We start from the raw sequence: 12,024 nt of genomic DNA, 5'->3' as shown, positions 1-12,024 counted from the left end.
AGAATCTTCACTAACATATTAGTATTTATGGTTTATAATTTAGAGAGAGCCTTAGAAATTAAATCTATTTAATTTGAGTTTCCTTGTCCCTTTGGGCCCTCCGTTATGCCTCGATCCAGTCTGCCTTGTACTACCTTAAGCAGAAGACAGCTTGAAGATGGGTCAGACTTAGAGCTTTAACATTCTTTTGCAGGAACCTGAGTGTTTATTAGTATCTATCTGCCGCTCTGCCCTAGCTGCATTGCTGGATCCTCAGGGAAGCCTTGGGTTGATTCCAGAGACGAAGAGGGGTGCTGTGAGGAGATCCTACACGTTTAGAGGAGACGGAGTCTCGCCAGGAGCTAGTGCAGCCTCTTCTCTGTGGAAGCGAGGGAAGTGGGCAGAGAGGAGACCCAGTCCTGGACCCAGGCCAAAGCTGATACTTTGTGATGTTCAGTTACCCTGGGGACGCGTGCGTGCATGCACGTGCGCACACGTGTGTGTGTAATGCATGTGTATATGTGTATGTATGTGTGTATACGTATATATGTGTGTATAATGCATGTACGTATGTGTGCATGTGTGTGTAATACATGTGTGTATATGTGTGTATATATGTGTGTATGTATGTGTGTATATGTATATGTGTGTGTATGTGTATATATGTGTTTGTGTGTGTGTGTGTGTGTGTGCGTGTGTGTGAGTGTGTGTGTGTGTATAGTGGCCCAGCCCCATGCTGACAGCTAGCACAGTCTTTAACAAGGTAAACTAAATCAAGAAAAGGAGGACGAATAGAAAGGAAGACTTTTTTCTCTATGACCCAAAAAGAACCCATTTGCTTAGACAATGACAACCAGTCACAGCAACGAGTCTTGGGGGCGGTGTCTGTGGACAAGGGGAAAGTGGGGCGCCACAGTGTCTGGAGGTACACTGGACAGGACGAACCATGTTTTAGTCAGGGTTTCTCTTGCTGTGATAAATCACCGTAACCAAAGCTGCTTGAGGAAGGGCTTGTGTGAGCTGACACGTCCCTGTCACTGATCACTGCAAAGGGAAGTCAGGACAAAAAGCTGAGGCAGGAAGCTGGAGGCAGGAGCTGACGCAGAAGGCGTGGAGGATGCTGCTTCCTGCCTTGCTCCCCATGCCTTGCTCAGCCTGCTTTCTTATAGAACCCAGGACAAAAATCCAGGGGCAGCACTACCCACGGTGACTGTGTTCTCTCCAGTCAAGCATCAATCAAGAAAACCATAGGCCTTTTTGTTATTTTGTCTTTTGAGGCAGGTGGACTGCTGTGAGTTCGAGGACAGTCAGGTCTACAAAGTGAGTCCAGGCCAGCTAGGGCTACACAGAGAAACCCTGTCTCAAAAAAACAAACAACAGCAACAACAACAACAACAACAACAACAACAAAAAAAAAAAAAAAAAAAAAAAGAAAAGAGAAGAAAAAAGAAAAAAGAAAAGAAAAAGAAAGCCACTGGCTTACCCAGAGGTCAGTCTTGTGGGAACATTTTCTCTATTGCGTTGTTCCCTCTACCCAAGTGACCCTGGCTTGCGTGACGCTGACAAGAGAGTCCCAGTGCAGACTGGGAACAAATGATGCTAAGGGCAGGAACTGGGCTGAAGCCAACCCCAGTGCACTCTGCAGAAGCTTCACAGAACTTCACTCTGGCACATTCAGCGCTTCAGCTCCAGCACCTCACCTGGTGCCAGCCTCGGTCTCCCACATGTTTTCAACTCATGGGGTACAGCTGCAAGGAATGGGGTGTAGAGGCATCACCAGTCAATAAAAAGCTGATGGCCTGTTATCTGAGGCAGGAAAAGGGTGGGAGGGGTTCCAGCAGAGAGAGATGAACCCTGGGATCGAGTCAGAGGCGGGAGACTTGTCCCAGACTCTGGGGGACCTATGAAACTGAGGAGAGGTGACCAGCCATGTGGCACACATAGGCTAGAATAAACGGGCACGGTAAGTTATCAGCTGGTCAGGGAACGAGCTTAGGGCCTACGCATCTTTCATAAATAGTTATTATCTCAGAAGCTGGGGCGTGGGTAGAAAACCTGAGGTTACAAAGGGGAAGAAATGAGGGAGGGAAGATACTTTTTAACGACCATAATCAGAACTATAGACCAGAGAGTTTAAAAGAAAGAATACCTCCACCACAATTGACAAGTTAAATGACGTGTGTGTGTGTGTGTGTGTGTGTGTGTGTTATATGGTACAATACAATCTCCTTTGAGCTAGGATATACATCACTCTGGATGCAAACATTACTTTTATTATGTTTACAGAAACTGGAGTGTTTTAAAACTAAAATGAAATGCATGAGGAAATTTAATGAACCTAAGATACCCAAATACATAACACAGGGCTCGGGGTGTAGCTCAGTGGTAGAGCGTGTGCTTATTAGCATTAAGTGTGGCCTGGAGTTCAATTCCCAGGATTCAAACCCTCAAAATTAGATGCCCCCCAACAAAAATGAAAGTCCTCGTGTAGCTTGAAGGAGCGCAGATGGTGACAGGACGTTAACGCTAGTTCACTGAGAGTGCCTGCAGGACTTTTGGGTGGTGTTTCATCTTTCCTTCTCTCTAGATTAGATTTTCTCTCAGGGGTCAGCAGAATACATGAAATAAAATGAAGTCTTAACAAGAGAGAGCATCATTAATTTCAATTCATGTCTCTCCAGAAAACATTTACAAAGAACATGCTTTAAGGAAAAAAATTAATAATTTCATGTTACCCCTGGCAATGATAAATTATTCTGTCGAGAAGCTCATCTTTCTCAAGCCCAGTACTGCGCTCAGATCCTGTTGTGGCAACAGATATTTCAAGTCCCTTAAAAGGAGCCCTATGTTCATTCACAAATCTGCAAGGCATTAATTTAAATTCTGAACCAGGCTAGTCTTCTAAAATAAGTTCAAACCTAAGATGCCTATTATGAAAACAATGAAGCAAATAAAAACCTGTAAGTGCAATAAAAACAAGCCTGTGCACCAGAGTCCTCAAAGAGAGATACAAACAGTATGTGTGACTAGGACGGAAGACCCGCCCACTTCACCCTTCCCTGTAAAGAGTTCCCTCAGCTCCTTCAGAAAGACCTGAGGGTTGAACAGAGGGCAACCTAGGGGCATGTTAAAGCCACTGGACTGTGTTCTCTACAGTAAGTGACAGAAAGATAGTTAATTTACCAAAGTGGTTCTCTCTGGTCTGGGCAACCAGAGCTTTCTAGGCTCTTGTAAGTTTTTCTGTAAACTTGGGTGGGGGGTGGGGTGCAGGAGGGGGTAGGTGGCAGGGAGGCAGGGAGGATAGGTGGAGGGGAGGCGGAGGGGGGGGGGAGAGGGAACTGGTTCCAATTGTACAGGATAGTCCTTTGCTGGAACACATAGCAATGAGAAGTAAGTGCTAAGCTCTTTGCAGCAAAGAGAATGTTGTCCTTACTAACATAAGGCAAGAGTAAACAGAGACAGGTAAAAGGCAGTGCACAGAACAATGAAGAGGCCATAGTCTTTCCCTAAGGGGAGATCCCAGTCAGCCTCTGGGTGAGGAGGTTGTCTTCTTCGCAGGGTGCAGCGGCTCAGCAGACATGCTATCTCACATGTCATCCTTACATTCCAGTTCTGAGCACCCTGAGCACTGAGTGCTCAACAGAAATAACTGTGAAAGGAAAACACATCCCTCACCAAACAGAACTAATGTGGTATGGGAGGGAATAAAACTGGCCCATGAGAGAGTAAAAGCATCTGGGAAGATGGGGGAATAGTGATTTTCCTCATGGACAAGTGTGCACACATGTGAGAGTGTGGGCTCCTCACAGCCATGGTGCTATGTGTACCAACTGGAGGGCAGAAGCTGAGAGGGCGAGGGAACAGCCAGCACGCGCTTGCTCTTACTGGCCACATTTTCTTGCGAGTTTCACAGATCACATACTTCATCCTGACCCTAAGCCTGGGAGGAAGTCGCTGGCCAGCGGTACCAAGGCTGGAGGCCTCAGAGTTAAAGCTGCCTCACCGCCACCATGCCTCCAGCTGACCCATGACCGAAAAGTTGAAGTTGCTTTAGAAGAAGAAGAGAGAGAGGTCTGGGGGAGGAGGAACCATGCTAACAGTAACTGGGTAGAAAGAAGAGCTCAGAGAGAAGGCAGGGAGAGCCGGGAGGAGTAAGGAAAGGGGGAGGAAACAGGGGAGGGAGGGGAATGGGAGGCTGGGAAAGGGAGGCAGATGCTCAGCTGAGATGACGCAATGCAGGAGGAGCCGCCCGGTGAAATGTAAAGGCACAGGGCTTGCCAGCTCCCAATCAAAACTCTTTACCAAACAACCCCAAGCCCTACTTTTAAAAGGCCACTTTTTTCTTTAGACGTCAGGAAAATAATATATATTTTAAACCCTGGCTAGTCTAACTGTATAGGTTTATTGAGATGTATATAGTTTCTGGGTCTAGTTAATGTCAGTTAATTGTAGAATGACTCCAGACATGGGCTCTGTCCCCCAGCAGTTCCTACTGACCGCACTATACCCCGCCTCGGCCCAGAGCCCCAGAGTGACCCTCCCCACCTCAGAAGTGAGCTGAGCAGTGCTGGCTCAGGAAGCACGCACTGGTATGTTCTCTGCTACCACTTCTAAGAGTACAACACTGGAGAACAGTCTGGGAGATGACTAGAGGACCACCGTGCTATGGGACTCAGTGCTAAAAGGAAAAAAATGAGGCAGTTGTCGATCGGGCAGAAAGATCCCTGGAGAGAACGCACACTTGTACGCAGTTATAAACCTTAGGCTGAAAACAGACATTAACACGATGCTCTGGGTTTCCAGAGGCGTGGAAGTGTCTGTGTGCGCACGTGAACACACTTGCGTTTCTGCTCCTGAAGAGTGCATGGGGCAGAACGATTACAGAGGGCATAATGTATTAAAAGTGTGGTAAAGGAGTATGTGTGTGCTATTTGTATTTATGAACATACTTTAAAGCACCCAGAAAGAAAGAATATTTTCTTAGCTGTCAAGAAAACCATGGGTCACCATAAGGAGACCTGGTCAAACCATCATTTCAAGAAAGGAGCTGCAGACTCACAGAGAAATGGTGCTGGTGTCTGCAGAGCCTCCCCCCACCCACGCCACCCCCACCCCCGTTTAAGAGCTCAGGAGAAGGGGGGCAAGAGGGAGGAAGCATCACCCACTTAGTATTTGCTCAGCATTAGCTTAGTGACAGCAAAGCTCAAGATCATCCTCAGCATCCCCTGGGTGTGGAAGGTGGGGTGTAGGAAAAATCCCAAGGTATACAGACTCTGCGCATGGCCAGGGGCGGGGGCGGGGCCGGGGTCGGGGGGAGCTCAATTCTGACCAGCAAAAGTGACGATGGGTTGTAGTGACGCCTCCTGCCCACTCCCTATGGCCCTTCCCTTATCTTTGCCAAATCTATCTGGAGCAGCCTAACTCAGTGCCGAACAGATCAGTGTTGGCCTTCTCTCTCTCTCTCTCTCTCTCTCTCTCTCTCTCTCTCTCTCTCTCTCTCTCTCTCTCTCTCTCTGTGTGTGTGTGTGTGTGTGTATGTATGTGTCTATGAAAGTACCAGGCGGGACCAAACCGAGAGAGCGAGGCAGGAAACAGAGTTTACCCCTGGTTTCTGCTTCAGGTTCCTGCCTTGAGTTCACTCAGTGATGGGTTGCAGTATAAACTATGCAATTGCAGCGATGGATGTGCAAGTAAAATATGATATAAACTCTTTCCTGGAAGTTGCGTTTGGTGAGAGTGTTTTATCACAGCAACAGAGAAGTAATGAGAACACCTCCATAGGCAGCCTTGCCACTAATGCCCCACTGGGCACATCTCACCTGCTGGTCAGTATTGGAGGCACAGGGGTTGGCACTGGCAAAGATCACTGATGTTTGCTCTCCCCAGACACCTAAGTGGCTCCTTCCACTACTATGAAAGTTGGGCAGCAGGGAGAGGTTCCTGGACAGTTCAAGACTGGTTTCTCAGTATCCCGCCATCAAAGTCTGTAGTGTCTTCAGTAATCCGTGTTGGGCAACCAGGAGCAATGGCAACATCTCTCTCAGTTCACTATCCCTCAGTGCCCCAATACTAGTTTCCACTTGTATTTCAGGTTACACACACACACACACACACACACACACACACACACACACACACACACACACACACCCCTGGACTACCTGTCTGAGGAATGGTGCCACCTACAGTGGGCTCCTACCATGTCCACATACCAACCAGCCCTAGGCAATTCCTCAACAGAGAATTCATTCTCCTTTCAAACGACCTAGGGCTGTGCCATGTTGACACTTATGGGCAACCAGAACAGCAATGACTCTCTTGGTTAGATTAGAATGGAAGGAAATGCACCCCTGGTACTGTAACATAGTAACAGAAAAATCATAGTAAGGGAGGTCAGATGCCCTAGATCTAGGTGGTTGTTGTTGTATTTTATATAGTCATGCTAAACTGCCTTCTAAATATTTGTGTTTATATCCATAGATTTGTGCTGCTCCCAACCTTGATCCGAGAAGCTTTTTATTGCAGTGGGTCATGGTCAATGTTGTGACCCATGACCGTTTACTGCCAATCATAAGGGACTGAGTGTTCATCCACAGCTGGGACATCTACATTGATCTGCACCTCGCCCCGCCCCACCCCAAGCCTCGGGAACACTATGGCATGCTGCTGTAACCGCCTTCAGCCCCTTCGTCTCATGTCTGAGCTGAGAAGGACTAAGCAATTACACACACAGAGTGGCCAATAATAGCTGTTGGGGAAAAAAAAAAAGGAGCTTTTGACTTTGAATATTTTCCTCCAAAAATTTCAGAATATTTTGAATCACCAAAAGTATAAAAAAAAATTTTTTTACCATGACAAGGTGTGTGTGCTTCCATATGCACTGTTGCACTAGTTACTATAGCTAAGAAATGGAACCATGCTAGATAGCCATCAATGAGTGGATAAAGAAAATGTGATATATTGATACAATGGAGTATAAGAAAGAGATCAAAAGAGGGCACGACATTTAAGTGGACCTGTAAGTCATGTGTTAAGTAAAATAAGCCAGGAAGAGGAAGCCCACATTTTCTCTCCTATATGGTTACTAGATGTGAGTGACACGTCAAGATTCTAGATGGAACTATGAAATAAAGAAAAAGAAAAGAAAAGAAAAGACCTTAAAGGGGAAGAAAACAAGACAGAGAAGGTACCAGAACATATGTTAATGGGGAGCAGAAGGAGACTATCAAAAAGAAGGCAGGGGGCCAGCAAGTGGGGACAGGAGAAGAGAGCGGGGTGCTGAGGTCCAGAAAGTCTGGAGTTGTCAAGCACAAACCGTGGCCCGATGTGTCTCAGTGACTACAGGCATGAGTTGGCCTAGGAGGAATGTCCTCCAGGGCAGCAGAAATGCAGACGGAAGTTCTTAGTAAAGGGGTAAAGTACAAATGTTGCTTAACACAGATCAATTCAGAATAACTCATTTAAAGAAGGGTTAAAAGATACCCAGCAAAACAACAACAACAAAACCAAAACTGTTTTTCAAAAAGAAAGCAATGATTTCATGAAGCAACAGGCTTGGGAAGGAACATAACCCACCAAACAGTTCTAATTTTTAAATAGATCACCAACAAGACAGAGCACCAGGCTGGGAAGACCGTGAAGGGACTCATATCCCAGTCTCCCTGGGACTTCCCCTACATACCCGGCTTGTCCCGGCCAAGGGCAGAACTGCACCCACTGGGCACTGAGGACTACTCTCAGGCCACTTCCTGCCAGCTCTCAGCCATGCTCCTGTCCCAGGTGCCCTTCACAGAAGCAGGCAGTTCATAAATCACTCTTTGTTGACCTGTCCAAACCAATCCTTCCAAGGAAGCACACACCTATAATCTTCTGTTTCAATTACTCCTTTATAGAATTCCTTCCCACTTACACAGGTAGTGTGGAACAGAATCTCATTTCTCACCCATCTCCACTCACATGGGTGCTAAGCAAACATAATTTGAAATATTAATGTCTGATTAGATTTGTTAATGGCTAACAAATAACTTTTGTCAAACATAGTTTCCAATTGCTTGGTATTGTTAATACCTTTACGATAACCTTTACCAAAACTGAGGAGGTGCCCAATCAGGTTGACATGCAGTAGTTCATTAAAATAATTAGCCAAAACTAATGTTTGATAGTCATTCTGTGACTTGCAGTGCCTAACACAGAAGGAGTTCAAAGTGTTAAATGACATTCCTATAACCTTTTTACAGCTTTTAATTTGTATAGATAAGATTCCTTTATATTTGGTACTTATAAAAACCAAAAGGTACAGTTCATTGACAGAAACATTTTCTTTTTTCTTTTTTTGGTTTGTTTTTTGTTTTTTTGTTTTTTGAGACAGGGTCTCTCTGTGTTAGCCTTGGCTGTCCTGGACCAGCTTTGTAGACCAGGCTGGCCTCGAACTCACAGTGACCCACCTGCCTCTGCCTTTTGAGTGCTGGGATTAAAGGCGTGCGCCACCATGCCCAGCATTGACAGAACATTTTCATTAAAATTTATAAAATAAATTCTAAAAATGGTTATGTATTATTATTTGCATCATTTGGATAACCTAATCCAGAAAAGAGCCTTAGGATGAGTTTTTAAACTTTCAACATACACGCACACGCATATAATCACAGATATGATTACAGGCTCAGAGAAGCCACGAAAAGTAGATCAACAAACAGGACTCTCAAACACAAAAACACATTATTATGACATATCCAGTGGAGACAAAGAGTGCAAATGTGACAACAGGGGGAAAATGAGGATGTGAAAGTGGTGACTGCCAGAGAACAGTTAGTACAACCTTTTAAAAAATTCATGACTGTGCAATGAATTGCTACCCGTGGAAGTGTTTATTTTTAAATGTCAGTGTTAACAACGCCAAAATGATGTCCTTTGCAATTATTTAAATATACAAAGAAAAAGAGCATGTCAATTAAAAAAAAATCACATTCTTCTTCAATTTTTTACAGGAACCAGAGTTTGATCTAACCAAAGTCCCTTTATTCTTTTCCTTTCTTTCTGCTCATTCAAGTGATGTTTTACCAAAGCCAAGCACCACAAAATTCACTTCCTACATCAAACCTTCCCCCTCTCCTAGCTCCAAGGACTATTCTGTGGCCGTTTAGATATTTCATATACAAATTATACAGGTTGTCTGGCTCACTGTCTCTTAAGTGGATTTGGTTCTTCGCAATTCACCAGGCTTCTGTACTGTAACTTAGTTATCCCCTAAAGCCTGTACCGTGGAGCCCATAACTGTCAGCACTGCAGGGTTAGAGCTAGGAGTTGTTCCTATGGGCTTCCCCTGTGCTTCCCACCCCGCGACCCCAGGGCAGAATTCAGCAAAGCACACCTACGCCAGGGATGCCATTTCCCTGTTAAGGAGCTGTGCTCTGATCTGGCTGCGCCTAAAACAGCCCCAAGACAGCCCGAGTCTGAATTGGTGCAACCAGGCTGTGCTTACTGACCCTTAAAATAACTTCTCTTGCATGCCTGTAGGGGATAATCAAGTTCCACACATAGTGGCTTACTTCAATTTTTAAAAGTTCCAATTAACAGGAAAAAAAAAAAGGCACATTATGCTATTCCGAAAGTGTTTTAATTACCTAGGTCTGCCTAGCCATAACTTACTGGTTCTTACTCTTATACTAAATATGGAATATAGCTCTGGGGGAAAGCAGAAGATTGATTGCAAGCCCTTTTAACATCCTCATGAATCTTTTTATTGAAATAAAAACAACTTCAGCAGAGTTCGGGGATCTTGGTTCCAAGGGGGCAGACCCCGGGAGCTGGAGGCCCTAGACTCAGCCATCCTTAGCAGGCAGCTTTAGAACTAAGCAGTCACGTGCAAGGGACTTCATAGGCGTCTAAGTTTTATGAAGACCCCTGATGGTTATTCATAAGTGGCCCTGTGCTCTTAAGATTAAGGGACAGAGTTCCCAAGATCTTAGAGGATGGGTCCGAAAGGTTATGTGGCTTTCTCAGAGATGACAAAGGATTCACAGTGAACACTGGGCTCCCTCTGCCTTAATGGGAACATTTAACACGGCTAAGCAGGAGAAGGTCACCTCGAGCCTCTAAAAGTCAAGCTTCATGTAATAAACCCACCGAGGTTTTATATAACATGCTCAGAATTGCACAGCTGAGCAAGGATACGAATCTTCTGAGTGAAAGGAGGCTCCCCTCCTGCACTTCTAACAGCAGTCCGTTGCGCTTTTGCCTCGGGCTACTTGGTTCCTTTTAGCAGGATCCATTACATGTACACAGTACTGTTATAATATATTGGTGAAAACAGGATAAAAATATTGCACTTAAGATATTTCTCCTAAGGCTGAAACATGGCTCACACATACATACTCACTCATTTGACAACCACCTGCCCACAGCCTTGAGGCGGTGCTGAACTAGGTGGACAATAGTTAACAGAGCTGGGGCCCAAACCTCTTGCCAGTGAAAGCATACACGACACACTCATAACCCATAGCAGCCTAATATTTCAAAGTAGCGGCTGATGTCAGAAAACTGGGGCATTAAAAAGCCTAACAATTAAAATTGTGAATAAGAGTGAAGCTTTAGTTGCCCGTGCCACTTATCGATCGCTATGTTGCTCCTTTTGTAAATATTCAGCGTCAGATACAACACACACTTATATCATACAGTTCTCTACAGAAGGAGAACACGAGGACGCTTCAAACGTCAGCTTAATGAAAAGAAAGACGAGTTCCTACCCCCACCAAGTTGTTTTTTGTTTGTTTGGTTGGTTGGTTGGTTGGTTTTTTGTTTTTGTTTTTTGAGACAGGGTTTCTCTGTGTAGCCTTGGCTGTCCTGGCCTCGCTTTGTAGACCAGGCTGGCCTTGAATTTACAGAGATCCACCTGCCTCTGCCTCCCGAGTGCTGGGATTAAAGGCGTGTGCCACCATGCTTGGCTCTCCCCACCAAGTTTTAACACCAGAAAAGTGTCATTTTCCGACAATCTAAGTAATCTTTTAGAAGATGATTTCAAATGGTTCCAAAAGGGTGTTAGATTAAGTTGTGTGGGTTATAAATGGATTGCTTACTAAACCTGGAAAAAAAAAAAGCAAAGGATTTCCTCGGACATGGCTGAAGTTGTTTTGATACTGATTTTTCAAAGCTTGTGAGCATTAGATTTCCTTCCAGAACCCTCCTGAATGTGCCATGTGAGAGATAATGAAAAGGGAAACACGATATTTGTTTTTCTTAAAACTTTGTGTGTGGGGTGTGTGTGTGTGTATGTGTGTGTGTGTGTGTGTGTGTGTGTGTGTGTGTGTGTGCGCGCGTGTATGCACCACACACATGAAGTGCCTAAGGAGGTGAGACAAGATCCCCTGTAACTGGAGTTAGGGATGATTCTGAGGCACCATGTCGGTGCTGGTCATTAAACTTGGATTCTCAGCAAGAACAGTCAGTGCTCTTGGCTCTCTAAGCCTGAGCCATCTCTCCAGCCCTTAAACATGGCATCTGTGAGTAGCTAAGTGATGTTAAGAAATAGAGAGCCTTTCAACTGAGCTCATTATTTTCCAAACCTGTGGAGAACACAAAATGAGAAACTACAACTCAATACCCAAAGCAGGTGGCTGCCCCAAGCCCTCCCAACACAGTTCTTTTCACAACCGATAATGACCAAATTGGTCTGTGAAGTTTGGGAAGTGTTTTTTGATTTATGTTCTTGGCAGAGGTTACATTAGGGGAAAGGGGGGCCACAAAGCCAGCGGAACAGACACCAAGGACTGGGAGGGTGCTTGGTACGGTCTACAGATTTTGGAAAGACTATTTCACTAAACTGAACATTTAACACAAACTATCAATTAAGAGACAATCTACAAGATCAACTCATTTTCTATTTGTCAATGTTGCTTAAAAAACAATAAAATATTATAAAGTTAGCAGTTAACAACCTAGTACAATGATATGTACAGGATCACACAATAGTAATAAGCCCATTACTTCCTGTCTCATGAATTTGGTACTGTATGAACCACACATTACTTTATATGTTAACCTAAAATC

General features: G+C 44.8%; 1 protein-coding gene across 1 annotated transcript in view; it reads right to left on the bottom strand.

Annotated features, from left to right (window-relative positions):
* MAN2A1 (mannosidase alpha class 2A member 1) overlaps positions 1 to 12,024 on the bottom strand; it is a 168,163-nt gene that overhangs the window by 26,657 nt on the left and 129,482 nt on the right. The gene's annotated exons all lie outside the window — the stretch shown is intronic.

Source organism: Acomys minous (assembly GCF_964271855.1).
Source record: "Acomys minous genome assembly, chromosome: 4".
Classification (NCBI taxonomy): Eukaryota; Metazoa; Chordata; class Mammalia; order Rodentia; family Muridae; genus Acomys; species Acomys minous.
This window is presented reverse-complemented; position numbering and strand designations above follow the sequence as displayed.